The sequence below is a fragment of the Anomaloglossus baeobatrachus genome, unplaced genomic scaffold, assembly GCF_048569485.1.
Source record: "Anomaloglossus baeobatrachus isolate aAnoBae1 unplaced genomic scaffold, aAnoBae1.hap1 Scaffold_532, whole genome shotgun sequence".
Taxonomy (NCBI): Eukaryota; Metazoa; Chordata; class Amphibia; order Anura; family Aromobatidae; genus Anomaloglossus; species Anomaloglossus baeobatrachus.
The window spans coordinates 63,977-83,399 of NW_027444691.1; the positions used below are offsets into that span (position 1 = coordinate 63,977).

Consider the following 19,423-nt stretch of genomic DNA (forward strand, 5'->3'; position numbering starts at 1 on the left):
CTTGCGCCCTAAAGGAGGAGTTATTCAGATTCATTGCAGTGGGCGGCGGCTGCAAAACGCACCATTCTTCTTGTTTTTGCTCTGCAAAGCAGCCTTTTCAAGGGTTGGCTTGGGTGACAAAATGTCTTGTGTAGGCGTGGGTTTGTCTCCCTCTCGCTCTCTCTCCCTAAGATGTGTCCGGCATAGGCCAGGGTGCCACTCGAGGCCCAAACCAATTCTGGTTATCGCTTCTCGGCCTTTTGGCTAAGATCAAGTGTAGTATCTGTTCTTATCAGTTTAATATCTGATACGTCCCCTATCTGGGGACCATATATTAAATGGATTTTTAGAACAGGGAGATGGAAAAAGAGCTTGCTCTGTCCACTCCACGCATTGACCTGGTATTGCAGTACCTCCAGGAACGGTGCACCCCTTCTTAACCCAGTTTCCAAAAGCAGAACTCGATTCACCTGATTCATATTAGCCCGATTAGCGAATTGAAATGAATTTTTATCTAACACACTTTTTACTTGCTTTATTCATCCAAATAGCAAACTCATCACCACTCAACTTCACCAACTCTGCTATGTCCCGTGCAGTATCTTGTTGTCAGTCTAATCTAGATCATGTGTAATTGAATGGAATAGATCCCTTTTGGACAAAGTGGAGTCAGATGCTGCAGTGACCACAGGTGTGAGAGGATCTACAATTGGCATCTGGTGTTATCTCTCTGCTTCCACTCCAAATAAAGTTACCTGTTGTTACCTGAACGTCAAATACTAAGAATGGGCGGCCTATGAAAGAATTAGTACTTTCATTAAGTATACTAAACCGGCTAATTGGGAATAGACAAACTGTAAAAAGCCCTCTGAGAAAGCCCCTCTCTAACCTTTGTTAGTAAGCTTTTCTGTAGCCTGCCTGTTGATGTATTTTCGGTTTGAACAGTGCACAACATGAAGAGACGGAACACTGGCGGCTTGTCACAATGCCCCCCGATGACATCACAATAGCGCTGCTGCCTAGAAAACAAGCTGCGCAGAAGAAGTTGTTCTTTGGGTGGGAGGGTGGGCTAGTGGAAGGAGGGGGCAATCTCTTTTTTTCCCGGGTGGTAGGGGGATGACAGGAGAAGGGAAGCGGGTGGTGAGAAAGGTACAGAGGGCAGGGTTTGGGGGCTGGGAAGGAAAGGGAAAAGATTAGGGTTTGGGGATGATGAAAGGGCTTTCTACGGGTAAGGATGGCAAAGGGTGGCAGTGACGGAAAGTCAGGCAACCTGTCCTGTCCGTCTTTTTGTATCGTGAATTGGAAAGACTGCAAGGGGGAGGGGAGTTGCTTGCGCCCTAAAGGAGGAGTTATTCAGATTCATTGCAGTGGGCGGCGGCTGCAAAACGCACCATTCTTCTTGTTTTTGCTCTGCAAAGCAGCCTTTTCAAGGGTTGGCTTGGGTGACAAAATGTCTTGTGTAGGCGTGGGTTTGTCTCCCTCTCGCTCTCTCTCCCTAAGATGTGTCCGGCATAGGCCAGGGTGCCACTCGAGGCCCAAACCAATTCTGGTTATCGCTTCTCGGCCTTTTGGCTAAGATCAAGTGTAGTATCTGTTCTTATCAGTCCTTGTAAAGGTGGTCCGCCTGTCCACATAGGTTGCAAGTCTTCTTCTTTGGGCAGTCCTTGGAGCTGTGTCCCGTCACCCGGCAAACCCTGCAGGCGTCCTCCTTGCAGGTCTTCATCGAATGCCCTTTCCCGCCACATTTCCTGCAGTTGTGTGGCATGTCCGGGTAGTAGATGAGACCAAAGGAGTTTCCCAGAGAGAATGTCGGGGGCAGGTGCTGGAGACCATCCTCGGATGCTGGTTCCCTGTAGAGTCGAACGGTTACTGACCACTTACCCGTCCAGAATCCGTTGCCGTTAAGGATGTGGGATGGCTCCCTCACCACTGTGCAGAGACGTCCCAGGAACGTGGAGATGTCTCTTCCTGGGGTGTGCGGGTTCCGCATGGAGACCGTGATCCTCTTCTCATCCCTCTGTATAGGACAGGATCCTAAAAAAGAATGAAAAGGGGAGTCCGGCATCGCTGCGTTCATCGCCTCCCAGTATCTCCTGCAGGCATTCACCGTGGCAAAGGTTACCAGAAAAATGCCAGTCATGAAGGTCTGGACACTCAGGGTTTCCGCCCTGGAGAAGCCCTGATCCAGAATCATCTTCTTGCAGAACACGTCGCTGGACATGTCCGGCAACCTACCATCCACCGCCTTTAGCTTCAGGGCGACCGTCTGCCGCATCCAAGGCTCCAGGGTTGGAGCCTTTTCAGGCGGCGTCCGGGCTCCCTCCGGCTGGCTGGCGTCGGAGGTAGGGGCCTCTTGGGCCGAAGAAGCCTCTGGATGAGCCTTCCTGGAGGTCCCTGGGTCCTGAGCCTTCTTGGCTGCCTTCTCTGGCTTGCTTGCCATGGCTGGTTCCTGCTTGAATTCCCGGAGCTGGATCTTGGATTCTTCTCCGGGTGTCTTCTCCCGCTGTGTTCCTCCTCGAAGTTCCTCTGGTCTCCCCAAGTCTTCTCCGAGCCTTCGTCTTCTTGCTTCTTTCTGCCAAGCTCTTCTTCCGTCCGATCTCCCTCTTCCGGTCTCGGCTGGGCTTCGGAGCTCGTCTCCCTGATCGTATCTCGTCAAGTGTAGCTAGCTCAGTTTGTTCTGATAAGAACAGATACTACACTTGATCTTAGCCAAAAGGCCGAGAAGCGATCGACCACCTTTACAAGGACTGCCCACAGCGGGAGAAATCCTGGGCACGGGTTGCCGCGGCGACCCAGTATCGGGTAGTCACAGCTTCGTCGACCAAGGCAGCTACGACCGAGGCCACAGAGGCCAAGGACAAGGCGGCCAAGAACCCGGCGACCGTGGCTCCAGCCGATGCCCCAGCAGCCACGGAGTCCAGGAAAAAGAAGGGTAAGAAAACTGTTGCCCCCTCCCTGGTCCCCCCCCCTGTCACCCCTGTCCAAACCCCTCCCCCCCCGGCCAACCCTACTGAGGATTCCACTACCTCCACCTCATTTCCCTACTCCTCAGTTGGTCTCCTCACCCCCCCCCCAAAGCCCACTCTCCCTCCCCAGACCATGAGAGCAGAGGGCCCCAGCACTCTTGCACTTTTCACCGAGGAGGATTTTCCAGCTCTTGTCTCCTCAGGTACAGGCCAAAGGAAAAGGAAGGTGGAAGATAGTCCTGTCGCAGAACCTTCCAAGCTGTTCATTGTGGACCCCAATCCACCCCAGGAAGAGGAGGATGGCCTCCTCCCAGAACCGGACGTGTTGGAGCAGATGGTGGAGTCCCTTGTGGCCGAAGAAGAAATGGAGGAGTCGGAAGCCACTGAGGCACCATCCCTGCTCGATCAGCTAGAAGAAGAGGGTCTGCTGGAGATACCCTTACCAGCAGGTGCCAAAGAGGAAGAACCGCCCGACCGGAGTGGTAACTAAGGCACACCGCCTGCGCTAACTTTCTCTTTCCTCCAATGACTGCTAACATTAACATCTTTTCCATTAATGTTAGGAGCATCAGAGACAAGTTCCGACGTCAGACAATTTTTGCGTTCCTTAACACTCAGTCTAGTGATGTATTTTTCCTGCAGGAATGCTCCCTTCCCTCCTCTAGGTCCTTCAACCATCTGGCCAGGGAGTGGACCCATGGCCCATCCTACTGGTCCGGCGGAGGCGACTGTAGGTCCGCGGGGGTCGCCGTGCTGATCAGGGGAAGCGCCTTCACATTGGACTCTGTTCAGGAAATCGTCTGCGGCAGGTTACTGCTCGTGGATGGCACCTGGGCGGGAGAACCTGTCAGGTTCATCAATGTGTATGCTTCTCCTGTGAAGAGCGATCGACTGGAGCTCCTCCAAGCCCTGCGCCCTCAGCTCGCTACCGCCAGGACGGTAGTGATGGCCGGGGATTTCAACTGCCCAATTGAGGAGGATGGACGCAGTTCTGGAACGGCTGCCAAGTTGGACGTCACATCCAAACTGCTCATTGAGATGGTGACCGAAGCCTCTCTTGTGGACGTCGTTGGCTCCATCGGACACGGATCCGTGAACTATTCATGGTGCCGATCCGATGGCTCGCTGCGTTCCAGGATTGACTTTGTGTTTACCTCTCGGGCGGTTGGGCGGAGTGGGCACTCGATGGTCCCCTGCTTCTTCTCTGACCACAGAGCCATTCACTTTCAAGGTGTGCTGGGCCATGGCTTTCCCATTGGCCCGGGCTCCTGGAAGCTGAACTGCTCTCTGCTGGAAAAGGGTGAGATTCTGGAGGAGCTTAGAGCTGCCTACTCCACGTGGCGGGCCTACAAGGCGGGCTTCCAGTCTGTTTCTGACTGGTGGGAATACGTTAAACTCGAGTTCCGTTTCTTCTTTCAGGCAAAGAGTCAACAACAGGCGTGTCTGAAGAGGAGGGACTTCAGGAGACTCCAGCGTGAGCTGCGTTCCCTGCAGGACCTTCTTCGATGCGGCTGGGACGTGAGAGAGGAGCTGGAGGAGACTAAGAGGAGCCTGAAAAGGCACTTCGAGGAGGAGTCCGAGCGAATTGTCTTCCGTTCCAAAGTGGAGAACCTGGAGAAGGGTGACAAATGTAACTCGTTCTTTTTCAGGAAACTCCACGCCGGTCACACGCCCATGAATGAACTACGAGACGAGAGTGGAAGCATGCGACGCGGGAAAGAGAACGTGATGAAGGTCGTCAGCGACTTCTACAGCGAACTCTACGCCCGCAAGACTACTGACCCCGAGGCCGCCGATAAGTTCCTGTCAGGTATCACTAACCATCTTGACCCTGCAGACGCGGCGGCCATGGATGTTCCTCTGACGGTGGACGAGCTGCTCTCGGCCGCCAAATCCTTTAGTTCTGGCAGGACACCGGGCAGTGACGGCCTCCCAGCAGAGCTCTATGTAGCGCTGGGAGACCTAATCTGTCCGGACCTGTTAGGGCTGTATGAGGAGATGGTGGTGGAGGGCAGAATGCCTCCATCTCTGAGGGAAGGAATGGTCACGATCCTGTACAAGCGTAAAGGAGAGAGGTGCGACCTGAAGAATTGGCGTCCCATCACCCTTCTGAACGTCGACTACAAGATCCTGGCCAAGACGATGGCAACGAGATTGAAGACTGTTATCGGACGGATCATCCACCCGGATCAGACCTGCGGCATCCCCGGACGTCGCATCGCAGACAGCCTGGCTCTCATGCGGGACACGGTCGAGTACATCAAAGCCCGCCGGGTGCACGCAGCCCTGATCTCGTTGGATCAGGAAAAGGCCTTCGACCGTGTTTCCCATGAGTTCCTGGGCAAAGCTCTGCACAGGTTAGGTTTGGGTAACATGTTTTGCTTGTATGTCCAACTAATGTATTTTGATATTCACAGCTCGGTGTTGGTAAACGGCTGGAAGACTGACCGCTTCCCGGTCCTCTCAGGGGTCAGACAAGGCTGTCCTCTGTCACCTCTTCTTTTTGTTTGTGTTATAGAACTCTTTGCAGAGGCTATCCGGCGGAATGGAGAGATCAGAGGGATCACCGCACCAGGACCAGAACGCTTCGAGGTCAAGTGCTCGCTCTACATGGACGACGTGACCGTCTTCTGCGCGGACCGGCGCTCAGTCGACACCCTCGTCCAGACCTGTGAGACCTTCGGACGGGCTTCGGGAGCCAAAGTCAACTGCGGGAAGTCGGAAGCCATGCTCTTCGGGGACTGGCAGCCGGCCTCCTCCGCCCCCTTCCCTTTCAGCATCCAGCCGGATTTCATCAAGGTTCTTGGAGTCTGGTTCGGGAAGGAAGGAGCAGCCCTCAAGTCCTGGGAGGAACGCTTGACCAAGATCACCCAACGGATCGGTCTGTGGAGCCTCAGACGCCTCACCTGTGAGGGCAAAGCACTGGTCCTGCGTAACGAGGTACTGCCCGTGCTGCAGTACACGGCCCAGGCCTGGCCCCCCCTTGCCACCGTGTGCAGGGCCATTACCAGGACGGTGTTTCGTTTTGTCTGGGGATCCAAGATGGACAGAGTAAAGCGGAGCATCATGTACAAGGATCCTCGCAAGGGTGGGAAGGGCGTACCCGATATCCCCACCCTCCTGCGATCCTCCTTCGTATGTGACTGCGTTCGCCGAACTCTGCGAGTCAAGAGAGGTTCCGCGGGTGGGTCCATGTCTCGCTTCTTCCTGCTCCCCCTTTGGAGACGGTTAGGCTGGGACAAGTGGGACAGCTCCTTCCCCTACAACTGGACGACGCCATGGTTCTACGGAGACGTGGTTCGGTTTGTGAGGGAACACCAACTGGAGGGACTCAAGCCTGATTTGTGGAAGCCAAAGACTATCCACAAACTCATCAGAGCCAAGGACGAAATGGAGAACATTCCAGGACTTCATCACGACACACTGGAGACTGTTTGGACAAACGTGTCATCGGCTGGATTGACCAACGGGCACAAGGACTTGTCATGGATGGCGATACAGGGCGGACTGCCCGTCCGGTCATTCATGCACGCCCGGAACCTGTGCAAAACCCGGTACTGCCCAAGGTGCCCCTTCGTGGAGGAAACATCGCTGCACGCCTTTTGGGACTGCCGTTTCGCACAGCGCCTGTTGGTTGCCCTGGAGGATGACCTGAGGAACTCCGTCCCCAGAGGGAGCCTATCGTACCATTCCGTACTTTATGGACTCTTCCCTGGGACTCACACCGTTGGAGCCATCCAGGAGGCTTGGCGCCTTATGAACTGCTTTAAGGACGCTATTTGGGTCGCCAGGAACCGGCTCATCTTGAAGAGGGAGAGGATGTCTATCCAGGATTGCCGCAGGCTGATCCACAGCCTGCTCAGAGACTATTCCATCATGGACAGTCCGGACGACAGCGCCGAAGAGGAGGTTTAGACCTCTTCCATCCCCCCTCCCTCCTTTTCCCGTTATGTGCGTCTTTCAATAAAGCTTCGGGCCTGTGATTTCCCCACCCTATCCCCCTTTTCCCCTACCCCCATCCCCCAATCGCCGGTTCGTCGTTATTTATTGTCTAACTTTTTCTTTCAGCTTGAGTGTTATGGATAAGCATAGGAGCGTGATGTATAGTTTAGTGCGTCGTACTCTATGGCTATGTAAGAAGGATTGTATATTTCTGTGTGTACGGGGCTGCGGCACTGTACACGGTTTGTTACCTTTTTGTGAGTAGTGCATGATAATAAAGATGCTGTTAAATCAAATCTGTTCTTATCAGTTTAATATCTGATACGTCCCCTATCTGGGGACCATATATTAAATGGATTTTTAGAACAGGGAGATGGAAAAAGAGCTTGCTCTGTCCACTCCACGCATTGACCTGGTATTGCAGTACCTCCAGGAACGGTGCACCCCTTCTTAACCCAGTTTCCAAAAGCAGAACTCGATTCACCTGATTCATATTAGCCCGATTAGCGAATTGAAATGAATTTTTATCTAACACACTTTTTACTTGCTTTATTCATCCAAATAGCAAACTCATCACCACTCAACTTCACCAACTCTGCTATGTCCCGTGCAGTATCTTGTTGTCAGTCTAATCTAGATCATGTGTAATTGAATGGAATAGATCCCTTTTGGACAAAGTGGAGTCAGATGCTGCAGTGACCACAGGTGTGAGAGGATCTACAATTGGCATCTGGTGTTATCTCTCTGCTTCCACTCCAAATAAAGTTACCTGTTGTTACCTGAACGTCAAATACTAAGAATGGGCGGCCTATGAAAGAATTAGTACTTTCATTAAGTATACTAAACCGGCTAATTGGGAATAGACAAACTGTAAAAAGCCCTCTGAGAAAGCCCCTCTCTAACCTTTGTTAGTAAGCTTTTCTGTAGCCTGCCTGTTGATGTATTTTCGGTTTGAACAGTGCACAACATGAAGAGACGGAACACTGGCGGCTTGTCACAATGCCCCCCGATGACATCACAATAGCGCTGCTGCCTAGAAAACAAGCTGCGCAGAAGAAGTTGTTCTTTGGGTGGGAGGGTGGGCTAGTGGAAGGAGGGGGCAATCTCTTTTTTTCCCGGGTGGTAGGGGGATGACAGGAGAAGGGAAGCGGGTGGTGAGAAAGGTACAGAGGGCAGGGTTTGGGGGCTGGGAAGGAAAGGGAAAAGATTAGGGTTTGGGGATGATGAAAGGGCTTTCTACGGGTAAGGATGGCAAAGGGTGGCAGTGACGGAAAGTCAGGCAACCTGTCCTGTCCGTCTTTTTGTATCGTGAATTGGAAAGACTGCAAGGGGGAGGGGAGTTGCTTGCGCCCTAAAGGAGGAGTTATTCAGATTCATTGCAGTGGGCGGCGGCTGCAAAACGCACCATTCTTCTTGTTTTTGCTCTGCAAAGCAGCCTTTTCAAGGGTTGGCTTGGGTGACAAAATGTCTTGTGTAGGCGTGGGTTTGTCTCCCTCTCGCTCTCTCTCCCTAAGATGTGTCCGGCATAGGCCAGGGTGCCACTCGAGGCCCAAACCAATTCTGGTTATTGCTTCTCGGCCTTTTGGCTAAGATCAAGTGTAGTATCGTTCGAAAAGGTGGTTTAAGGCTCCGGCCACCTTAGTACAATGATGCAATGCACACTGGAAGGTTGCGCTTGTTAGTACTTTGGGAGGATAGTATATCCATCTAGAGGAAACCATGGCCCTACCAGGATCGAGGCTATTAGACTGAGTAAGTGTGGGGGTTATGGTGCAATGTGCCCCAGGAATGGACACCCTGGAGGGAGTCTGAACTTGCTAGGTTGGGACCCTGGTAAGCCTCAGACCCTGTCGCACGCCGCGCCTTGCCTATTCATACTTTCCAAGCATATTGCCCTATCCCGGCCTTCTGGCTAAGAAGGGAAATTTTTATAATCCCGGTCGGAGGTCCGGTCAGCTTTGGGCTGAGAAACCAACACCCGGTTGGAGGTCCGGGTCAGCTTTGGCTGAGAAACCAACACCCGGTTGGAGGTCCGGTTAGCCTTGGGCTGAGAAACCAACACCCGGTTGGAGGTCCGGTCAGCCTTGGGCTGAGAAACCAACACCCGGTTGGAGGTCCGGTCAGCCTTGGGCTGAGAAACCAACACCGGTTGACGGTCCGGGCAGTCTCGGCTGCGAAACCAACGACTAGTAGCTCCCTACTCCACTTGGGTAAGATGCCTCGGTGGACGCTGGGAGCAACAACAAGGCTCAACCAGGCTTCGGCTTGGGGGAGCACCGAAGATCCCTGACCCTCGCTGTGGCCTTCTGGCTCAGAGGGACGGGGTTGATTTTTGGGGATCCTCTTCTCACGGAGGGGTCCACACGAATCCTAGCCTTTGCACTGTTTTTGGTGTGACTTCGGTCATGCATTTTTGCGGTGCTTTGGAAAGCTTCATTAAATCAAAAATCTGTTCTTATCAGTTTAATATCTGATACGTCCCCTATCTGGGGACCATATATTAAATGGATTTTTAGAACAGGGAGATGGAAAAAGAGCTTGCTCTGTCCACTCCACGCATTGACCTGGTATTGCAGTACCTCCAGGAACGGTGCACCCCTTCTTAACCCAGTTTCCAAAAGCAGAACTCGATTCACCTGATTCATATTAGCCCGATTAGCGAATTGAAATGAATTTTTATCTAACACACTTTTTACTTGCTTTATTCATCCAAATAGCAAACTCATCACCACTCAACTTCACCAACTCTGCTATGTCCCGTGCAGTATCTTGTTGTCAGTCTAATCTAGATCATGTGTAATTGAATGGAATAGATCCCTTTTGGACAAAGTGGAGTCAGATGCTGCAGTGACCACAGGTGTGAGAGGATCTACAATTGGCATCTGGTGTTATCTCTCTGCTTCCACTCCAAATAAAGTTACCTGTTGTTACCTGAACGTCAAATACTAAGAATGGGCGGCCTATGAAAGAATTAGTACTTTCATTAAGTATACTAAACCGGCTAATTGGGAATAGACAAACTGTAAAAAGCCCTCTGAGAAAGCCCCTCTCTAACCTTTGTTAGTAAGCTTTTCTGTAGCCTGCCTGTTGATGTATTTTCGGTTTGAACAGTGCACAACATGAAGAGACGGAACACTGGCGGCTTGTCACAATGCCCCCCGATGACATCACAATAGCGCTGCTGCCTAGAAAACAAGCTGCGCAGAAGAAGTTGTTCTTTGGGTGGGAGGGTGGGCTAGTGGAAGGAGGGGGCAATCTCTTTTTTTCCCGGGTGGTAGGGGGATGACAGGAGAAGGGAAGCGGGTGGTGAGAAAGGTACAGAGGGCAGGGTTTGGGGGCTGGGAAGGAAAGGGAAAAGATTAGGGTTTGGGGATGATGAAAGGGCTTTCTACGGGTAAGGATGGCAAAGGGTGGCAGTGACGGAAAGTCAGGCAACCTGTCCTGTCCGTCTTTTTGTATCGTGAATTGGAAAGACTGCAAGGGGGAGGGGAGTTGCTTGCGCCCTAAAGGAGGAGTTATTCAGATTCATTGCAGTGGGCGGCGGCTGCAAAACGCACCATTCTTCTTGTTTTTGCTCTGCAAAGCAGCCTTTTCAAGGGTTGGCTTGGGTGACAAAATGTCTTGTGTAGGCGTGGGTTTGTCTCCCTCTCGCTCTCTCTCCCTAAGATGTGTCCGGCATAGGCCAGGGTGCCACTCGAGGCCCAAACCAATTCTGGTTATCGCTTCTCGGCCTTTTGGCTAAGATCAAGTGTAGTATCTGTTCTTATCAGTTTAATATCTGATACGTCCCCTATCTGGGGACCATATATTAAATGGATTTTTAGAACAGGGAGATGGAAAAAGAGCTTGCTCTGTCCACTCCACGCATTGACCTGGTATTGCAGTACCTCCAGGAACGGTGCACCCCTTCTTAACCCAGTTTCCAAAAGCAGAACTCGATTCACCTGATTCATATTAGCCCGATTAGCGAATTGAAATGAATTTTTATCTAACACACTTTTTACTTGCTTTATTCATCCAAATAGCAAACTCATCACCACTCAACTTCACCAACTCTGCTATGTCCCGTGCAGTATCTTGTTGTCAGTCTAATCTAGATCATGTGTAATTGAATGGAATAGATCCCTTTTGGACAAAGTGGAGTCAGATGCTGCAGTGACCACAGGTGTGAGAGGATCTACAATTGGCATCTGGTGTTATCTCTCTGCTTCCACTCCAAATAAAGTTACCTGTTGTTACCTGAACGTCAAATACTAAGAATGGGCGGCCTATGAAAGAATTAGTACTTTCATTAAGTATACTAAACCGGCTAATTGGGAATAGACAAACTGTAAAAAGCCCTCTGAGAAAGCCCCTCTCTAACCTTTGTTAGTAAGCTTTTCTGTAGCCTGCCTGTTGATGTATTTTCGGTTTGAACAGTGCACAACATGAAGAGACGGAACACTGGCGGCTTGTCACAATGCCCCCCGGTGACATCACAATAGCGCTGCTGCCTAGAAAACAAGCTGCGCAGAAGAAGTTGTTCTTTGGGTGGGAGGGTGGGCTAGTGGAAGGAGGGGGCAATCTCTTTTTTTCCCGGGTGGTAGGGGGATGACAGGAGAAGGGAAGCGGGTGGTGAGAAAGGTACAGAGGGCAGGGTTTGGGGGCTGGGAAGGAAAGGGAAAAGATTAGGGTTTGGGGATGATGAAAGGGCTTTCTACGGGTAAGGATGGCAAAGGGTGGCAGTGACGGAAAGTCAGGCAACCTGTCCTGTCCGTCTTTTTGTATCGTGAATTGGAAAGACTGCAAGGGGGAGGGGAGTTGCTTGCGCCCTAAAGGAGGAGTTATTCAGATTCATTGCAGTGGGCGGCGGCTGCAAAACGCACCATTCTTCTTGTTTTTGCTCTGCAAAGCAGCCTTTTCAAGGGTTGGCTTGGGTGACAAAATGTCTTGTGTAGGCGTGGGTTTGTCTCCCTCTCGCTCTCTCTCCCTAAGATGTGTCCGGCATAGGCCAGGGTGCCACTCGAGGCCCAAACCAATTCTGGTTATCGCTTCTCGGCCTTTTGGCTAAGATCAAGTGTAGTATCTGTTCTTATCAGTTTAATATCTGATACGTCCCCTATCTGGGGACCATATATTAAATGGATTTTTAGAACAGGGAGATGGAAAAAGAGCTTGCTCTGTCCACTCCACGCATTGACCTGGTATTGCAGTACCTCCAGGAACGGTGCACCCCTTCTTAACCCAGTTTCCAAAAGCAGAACTCGATTCACCTGATTCATATTAGCCCGATTAGCGAATTGAAATGAATTTTTATCTAACACACTTTTTACTTGCTTTATTCATCCAAATAGCAAACTCATCACCACTCAACTTCACCAACTCTGCTATGTCCCGTGCAGTATCTTGTTGTCAGTCTAATCTAGATCATGTGTAATTGAATGGAATAGATCCCTTTTGGACAAAGTGGAGTCAGATGCTGCAGTGACCACAGGTGTGAGAGGATCTACAATTGGCATCTGGTGTTATCTCTCTGCTTCCACTCCAAATAAAGTTACCTGTTGTTACCTGAACGTCAAATACTAAGAATGGGCGGCCTATGAAAGAATTAGTACTTTCATTAAGTATACTAAACCGGCTAATTGGGAATAGACAAACTGTAAAAAGCCCTCTGAGAAAGCCCCTCTCTAACCTTTGTTAGTAAGCTTTTCTGTAGCCTGCCTGTTGATGTATTTTCGGTTTGAACAGTGCACAACATGAAGAGACGGAACACTGGCGGCTTGTCACAATGCCCCCCGATGACATCACAATAGCGCTGCTGCCTAGAAAACAAGCTGCGCAGAAGAAGTTGTTCTTTGGGTGGGAGGGTGGGCTAGTGGAAGGAGGGGGCAATCTCTTTTTTTCCCGGGTGGTAGGGGGATGACAGGAGAAGGGAAGCGGGTGGTGAGAAAGGTACAGAGGGCAGGGTTTGGGGGCTGGGAAGGAAAGGGAAAAGATTAGGGTTTGGGGATGATGAAAGGGCTTTCTACGGGTAAGGATGGCAAAGGGTGGCAGTGACGGAAAGTCAGGCAACCTGTCCTGTCCGTCTTTTTGTATCGTGAATTGGAAAGACTGCAAGGGGGAGGGGAGTTGCTTGCGCCCTAAAGGAGGAGTTATTCAGATTCATTGCAGTGGGCGGCGGCTGCAAAACGCACCATTCTTCTTGTTTTTGCTCTGCAAAGCAGCCTTTTCAAGGGTTGGCTTGGGTGACAAAATGTCTTGTGTAGGCGTGGGTTTGTCTCCCTCTCGCTCTCTCTCCCTAAGATGTGTCCGGCATAGGCCAGGGTGCCACTCGAGGCCCAAACCAATTCTGGTTATCGCTTCTCGGCCTTTTGGCTAAGATCAAGTGTAGTGTTGTTCGAAGAGGTGGTTTAAGCTCCAGGCCACCTTAGTACAATGATACAATGCACACTGGAAGGTTGCGCTTGCTAGTACTCTGGGTGGATAGTATATTCATCAAGAGGAAAACATGGCCCTACCAGGATCGAGGCTATTAGACTGAGTAAGGGTGGGGGGCTATGGTACAATGTGCCCCAGGACTGACGACCCTGGAGTGAGTCTGAGCTTGCTGGCTTTGGACCCCGGCAAGTCTTGGGCTCTGTAGCACACCGTACCTTGCCTTTTCATACTTTTTGAGCATATTACCCTATCCTGGCCTTCTGGCTAGGAAGGGAAATTTTTATAATCCCGGTCGGAGGTCTGGTCAGCTTTGGGCTGAGAAACTAACACCCGGTTGGAGGTCCGGGTCAGCTTCGGCTGAGAAACCAACACCCGGTTGGAGGTCTGGGTCAGCTTCGGCTGAGAAACCAACACCCGGTTGGAGGTCCGGTTAGCCTTGGGCTGAGAAACCAACACCGGTTGACGGTCCGGGCAGTTTCGGCTGCGAAACCAACAACTAGTAGCTCTCTACTCCACTTGGGTAAGATGCCTTGGTGGACGCTGGGAGCAACAACAAGGCTCAACCAGGCTTCGGCTTGGGGGAGCACCGAAGATCCCTGACCCTCGCTGTGGCCTTCTGGCTCGGAGGGACGGGGTTGATTTTTGGGGATCCTCTTCTCACGGAGGGGTCCACACGAATCCTAGCCTTTGCACTGTTTTTGGTGTGACTTCGGTCATGCATTTTTGCGGTGCTTTGGAAAGCTTCATTAAATCAAAATCTGTTCTTATCAGTTTAATATCTGATACGTCCCCTATCTGGGGACCATATATTAAATGGATTTTTAGAACAGGGAGATGGAAAAAGAGCTTGCTCTGTCCACTCCACGCATTGACCTGGTATTGCAGTACCTCCAGGAACGGTGCACCCCTTCTTAACCCAGTTTCCAAAAGCAGAACTCGATTCACCTGATTCATATTAGCCCGATTAGCGAATTGAAATGAATTTTTATCTAACACACTTTTTACTTGCTTTATTCATCCAAATAGCAAACTCATCACCACTCAACTTCACCAACTCTGCTATGTCCCGTGCAGTATCTTGTTGTCAGTCTAATCTAGATCATGTGTAATTGAATGGAATAGATCCCTTTTGGACAAAGTGGAGTCAGATGCTGCAGTGACCACAGGTGTGAGAGGATCTACAATTGGCATCTGGTGTTATCTCTCTGCTTCCACTCCAAATAAAGTTACCTGTTGTTACCTGAACGTCAAATGCTAAGAATGGGCGGCCTATGAAAGAATTAGTACTTTCATTAAGTATACTAAACCGGCTAATTGGGAATAGACAAACTGTAAAAAGCCCTCTGAGAAAGCCCCTCTCTAACCTTTGTTAGTAAGCTTTTCTGTAGCCTGCCTGTTGATGTATTTTCGGTTTGAACAGTGCACAACATGAAGAGACGGAACACTGGCGGCTTGTCACAATGCCCCCGATGACATCACAATAGCGCTGCTGCCTAGAAAACAAGCTGCGCAGAAGAAGTTGTTCTTTGGGTGGGAGGGTGGGCTAGTGGAAGGAGGGGGCAATCTCTTTTTTTCCCGGGTGGTAGGGGGATGACAGGAGAAGGGAAGCGGGTGGTGAGAAAGGTACAGAGGGCAGGGTTTGGGGGCTGGGAAGGAAAGGGAAAAGATTAGGGTTTGGGGATGATGAAAGGGCTTTCTACGGGTAAGGATGGCAAAGGGTGGCAGTGACGGAAAGTCAGGCAACCTGTCCTGTCCGTCTTTTTGTATCGTGAATTGGAAAGACTGCAAGGGGGAGGGGAGTTGCTTGCGCCCTAAAGGAGGAGTTATTCAGATTCATTGCAGTGGGCGGCGGCTGCAAAACGCACCATTCTTCTTGTTTTTGCTCTGCAAAGCAGCCTTTTCAAGGGTTGGCTTGGGTGACAAAATGTCTTGTGTAGGCGTGGGTTTGTCTCCCTCTCGCTCTCTCTCCCTAAGATGTGTCCGGCATAGGCCAGGGTGCCACTCGAGGCCCAAACCAATTCTGGTTATCGCTTCTCGGCCTTTTGGCTAAGATCAAGTGTAGTATCTGTTCTTATCAGTTTAATATCTGATACGTCCCCTATCTGGGGACCATATATTAAATGGATTTTTAGAACAGGGAGATGGAAAAAGAGCTTGCTCTGTCCACTCCACGCATTGACCTGGTATTGCAGTACCTCCAGGAACGGTGCACCCCTTCTTAACCCAGTTTCCAAAAGCAGAACTCGATTCACCTGATTCATATTAGCCCGATTAGCGAATTGAAATGAATTTTTATCTAACACACTTTTTACTTGCTTTATTCATCCAAATAGCAAACTCATCACCACTCAACCTCACCAACTCTGCTATGTCCCGTGCAGTATCTTGTTGTCAGTCTAATCTAGATCATGTGTAATTGAATGGAATAGATCCCTTTTGGACAAAGTGGAGTCAGATGCTGCAGTGACCACAGGTGTGAGAGGATCTACAATTGGCATCTGGTGTTATCTCTCTGCTTCCACTCCAAATAAAGTTACCTGTTGTTACCTGAACGTCAAATACTAAGAATGGGCGGCCTATGAAAGAATTAGTACTTTCATTAAGTATACTAAACCGGCTAATTGGGAATAGACAAACTGTAAAAAGCCCTCTGAGAAAGCCCCTCTCTAACCTTTGTTAGTAAGCTTTTCTGTAGCCTGCCTGTTGATGTATTTTCGGTTTGAACAGTGCACAACATGAAGAGACGGAACACTGGCGGCTTGTCACAATGCCCCCCGATGACATCACAATAGCGCTGCTGCCTAGAAAACAAGCTGCGCAGAAGAAGTTGTTCTTTGGGTGGGAGGGTGGGCTAGTGGAAGGAGGGGGCAATCTCTTTTTTTCCCGGGTGGTAGGGGGATGACAGGAGAAGGGAAGCGGGTGGTGAGAAAGGTACAGAGGGCAGGGTTTGGGGGCTGGGAAGGAAAGGGAAAAGATTAGGGTTTGGGGATGATGAAAGGGCTTTCTACGGGTAAGGATGGCAAAGGGTGGCAGTGACGGAAAGTCAGGCAACCTGTCCTGTCCGTCTTTTTGTATCGTGAATTGGAAAGACTGCAAGGGGGAGGGGAGTTGCTTGCGCCCTAAAGGAGGAGTTATTCAGATTCATTGCAGTGGGCGGCGGCTGCAAAACGCACCATTCTTCTTGTTTTTGCTCTGCAAAGCAGCCTTTTCAAGGGTTGGCTTGGGTGACAAAATGTCTTGTGTAGGCGTGGGTTTGTCTCCCTCTCGCTCTCTCTCCCTAAGATGTGTCCGGCATAGGCCAGGGTGCCACTCGAGGCCCAAACCAATTCTGGTTATCGCTTCTCGGCCTTTTGGCTAAGATCAAGTGTAGTATCTGTTCTTATCAGTTTAATATCTGATACGTCCCCTATCTGGGGACCATATATTAAATGGATTTTTAGAACAGGGAGATGGAAAAAGAGCTTGCTCTGTCCACTCCACGCATTGACCTGGTATTGCAGTACCTCCAGGAACGGTGCACCCCTTCTTAACCCAGTTTCCAAAAGCAGAACTCGATTCACCTGATTCATATTAGCCCGATTAGCGAATTGAAATGAATTTTTATCTAACACACTTTTTACTTGCTTTATTCATCCAAATAGCAAACTCATCACCACTCAACTTCACCAACTCTGCTATGTCCCGTGCAGTATCTTGTTGTCAGTCTAATCTAGATCATGTGTAATTGAATGGAATAGATCCCTTTTGGAAAAAGTGGAGTCAGATGCTGCAGTGACCACAGGTGTGAGAGGATCTACAATTGGCATCTGGTGTTATCTCTCTGCTTCCACTCCAAATAAAGTTACCTGTTGTTACCTGAACGTCAAATACTAAGAATGGGCGGCCTATGAAAGAATTAGTACTTTCATTAAGTATACTAAACCGGCTAATTGGGAATAGACAAACTGTAAAAAGCCCTCTGAGAAAGCCCCTCTCTAACCTTTGTTAGTAAGCTTTTCTGTAGCCTGCCTGTTGATGTATTTTCGGTTTGAACAGTGCACAACATGAAGAGACGGAACACTGGCGGCTTGTCACAATGCCCCCCGATGACATCACAATAGCGCTGCTGCCTAGAAAACAAGCTGCGCAGAAGAAGTTGTTCTTTGGGTGGGAGGGTGGGCTAGTGGAAGGAGGGGGCAATCTCTTTTTTTCCCGGGTGGTAGGGGGATGACAGGAGAAGGGAAGCGGGTGGTGAGAAAGGTACAGAGGGCAGGGTTTGGGGGCTGGGAAGGAAAGGGAAAAGATTAGGGTTTGGGGATGATGAAAGGGCTTTCTACGGGTAAGGATGGCAAAGGGTGGCAGTGACGGAAAGTCAGGCAACCTGTCCTGTCCGTCTTTTTGTATCGTGAATTGGAAAGACTGCAAGGGGGAGGGGAGTTGCTTGCGCCCTAAAGGAGGAGTTATTCAGATTCATTGCAGTGGGCGGCGGCTGCAAAACGCACCATTCTTCTTGTTTTTGCTCTGCAAAGCAGCCTTTTCAAGGGTTGGCTTGGGTGACAAAATGTCTTGTGTAGGCGTGGGTTTGTCTCCCTCTCGCTCTCTCTCCCTAAGATGTGTCCGGCATAGGCCAGGGTGCCACTCGAGGCCCAAACCAATTCTGGTTATCGCTTCTCGGCCTTTTGGCTAAGATCAAGTGTAGTGTTGTTCGAAGAGGTGGTTTAAGCTCCAGGCCACCTTAGTACAATGATACAATGCACACTGGAAGGTTGCGCTTGCTAGTACTCTGGGTGGATAGTATATTCATCTAGAGGAAAACATGGCCCTACCAGGATCGAGGCTATTAGACTGAGTAAGGGTGGGGGGCTATGGTACAACGTGCCCCAGGACTGACGACCCTGGAGTGAGTCTGAGCTTGCTGGCTTGGGACCCCGGCAAGCCTTGGGCTCTGTAGCACACCGTACCTTGCCTTTTCATACTTTTTGAGCATATTACCCTATCCCGGCCTTCTGGCTAGGAAGGGAAATTTTTATAATCCCGGTCGGAGGTCTGGTCAGCTTTGGGCTAAGAAACTAACACCCGGTTGGAGGTCCGGGTCAGCTTCGGCTGAGAAACCAACACCCGGTTGGAGGTCTGGGTCAGCTTCGGCTGAGAAACCAACACCCGGTTGGAGGTCCGGTTAGCCTTGGGCTGAGAAACCAACACCGGTTGACGGTCCGGGCAGTTTCGGTTGCGAAACCAACAACTAGTAGCTCTCTACTCCACTTGGGTAAGATGCCTGGGTGGACGCTGGGAGCAACGACAAGGCTCAACCAGGCTTCGGCTTGGGGGAGCACCGAAGATCCCTGACCCTTGCTGTGGCCTTCTGGCTCGGAGGGACGGGGTTGATTTTTGGGGACCCTCTCCTCACGGTGGGGTCCACACGAATCCTAGCCTTTGCACTGTTTTTGGTGTGACTTCGGTCATGCATTTTTTGTGGTGCTTTGGAAAGCTTCATTAAATCATTAAATCAAAAATCTGTTCTTATCAGTTTAATATCTGATACGTCCCCTATCTGGGGACCATATATTAAATGGATTTTTAGAACAGGGAGATGGAAAAAGAGCTTGCTCTGTCCACTCCACGCATTGACCTGGTATTGCAGTACCTCCAGGAACGGTGCACCCCTTCTTAACCCAGTTTCCAAAAGCAGAACTCGATTCACCTGATTCATATTAGCCCGATTAGCGAATTGAAATGAATTTTTATCTAACACACTTTTTACTTGCTTTATTCATCCAAATAGCAAACTCATCACCACTCAACTTCACCAACTCTGCTATGTCCCGTGCAGTATCTTGTTGTCAGTCTAATCTAGATCATGTGTAATTGAATGGAATAGATCCCTTTTGGACAAAGTGGAGTCAGATGCTGCAGTGACCACAGGTGTGAGAGGATCTACAATTGGCATCTGGTGTTATCTCTCTGCTTCCACTCCAAATAAAGTTACCTGTTGTTACCTGAACGTCAAATACTAAGAATGGGCGGCCTATGAAAGAATTAGTACTTTCATTAAGTATACTAAACCGGCTAATTGGGAATAGACAAACTGTAAAAAGCCCTCTGAGAAAGCCCCTCTCTAACCTTTGTTAGTAAGCTTTTCT

General features: G+C 50.2%; 7 non-coding genes and 5 pseudogenes across 7 annotated transcripts; 11 read left to right on the forward strand and 1 right to left on the reverse strand.

Annotated features, from left to right (window-relative positions):
* The first annotated feature begins 223 nt into the window (after positions 1-223).
* On the forward strand, positions 224-414 carry LOC142283147 (U2 spliceosomal RNA). Its single transcript, XR_012744878.1, has one exon. It is a non-coding gene; the product is annotated as a U2 spliceosomal RNA (small nuclear RNA).
* A 1,117-nt stretch (positions 415-1,531) lies between these two features.
* Positions 1,532-1,707, forward strand: LOC142283115 (U2 spliceosomal RNA; annotated as a pseudogene).
* Positions 1,708-2,618: 911 nt separating this feature from the next.
* On the reverse strand, positions 2,619-2,708 carry LOC142283119 (U2 spliceosomal RNA; annotated as a pseudogene).
* A 4,426-nt stretch (positions 2,709-7,134) lies between these two features.
* On the forward strand, positions 7,135-7,336 carry LOC142283084 (U2 spliceosomal RNA; annotated as a pseudogene).
* A 1,117-nt stretch (positions 7,337-8,453) lies between these two features.
* Positions 8,454-8,595, forward strand: LOC142283128 (U2 spliceosomal RNA; annotated as a pseudogene).
* Positions 8,596-9,292: 697 nt separating this feature from the next.
* On the forward strand, positions 9,293-9,488 carry LOC142283099 (U2 spliceosomal RNA). The gene has a single exon (XR_012744853.1). It is a non-coding gene; the product is annotated as a U2 spliceosomal RNA (small nuclear RNA).
* A 1,117-nt stretch (positions 9,489-10,605) lies between these two features.
* LOC142283148 (U2 spliceosomal RNA) lies at positions 10,606-10,796 on the forward strand. Its single transcript, XR_012744879.1, has one exon. It is a non-coding gene; the product is annotated as a U2 spliceosomal RNA (small nuclear RNA).
* A 1,117-nt stretch (positions 10,797-11,913) lies between these two features.
* LOC142283149 (U2 spliceosomal RNA) lies at positions 11,914-12,104 on the forward strand. Its single transcript, XR_012744880.1, has one exon. It is a non-coding gene; the product is annotated as a U2 spliceosomal RNA (small nuclear RNA).
* A 1,915-nt stretch (positions 12,105-14,019) lies between these two features.
* Positions 14,020-14,214, forward strand: LOC142283093 (U2 spliceosomal RNA). Its single transcript, XR_012744847.1, has one exon. It is a non-coding gene; the product is annotated as a U2 spliceosomal RNA (small nuclear RNA).
* Positions 14,215-15,330: 1,116 nt separating this feature from the next.
* Positions 15,331-15,521, forward strand: LOC142283150 (U2 spliceosomal RNA). The gene has a single exon (XR_012744881.1). It is a non-coding gene; the product is annotated as a U2 spliceosomal RNA (small nuclear RNA).
* A 1,117-nt stretch (positions 15,522-16,638) lies between these two features.
* LOC142283151 (U2 spliceosomal RNA) lies at positions 16,639-16,829 on the forward strand. Its single transcript, XR_012744882.1, has one exon. It is a non-coding gene; the product is annotated as a U2 spliceosomal RNA (small nuclear RNA).
* Positions 16,830-18,744: 1,915 nt separating this feature from the next.
* On the forward strand, positions 18,745-18,949 carry LOC142283101 (U2 spliceosomal RNA; annotated as a pseudogene).
* The last annotated feature ends 474 nt before the right edge of the window (positions 18,950-19,423 follow it).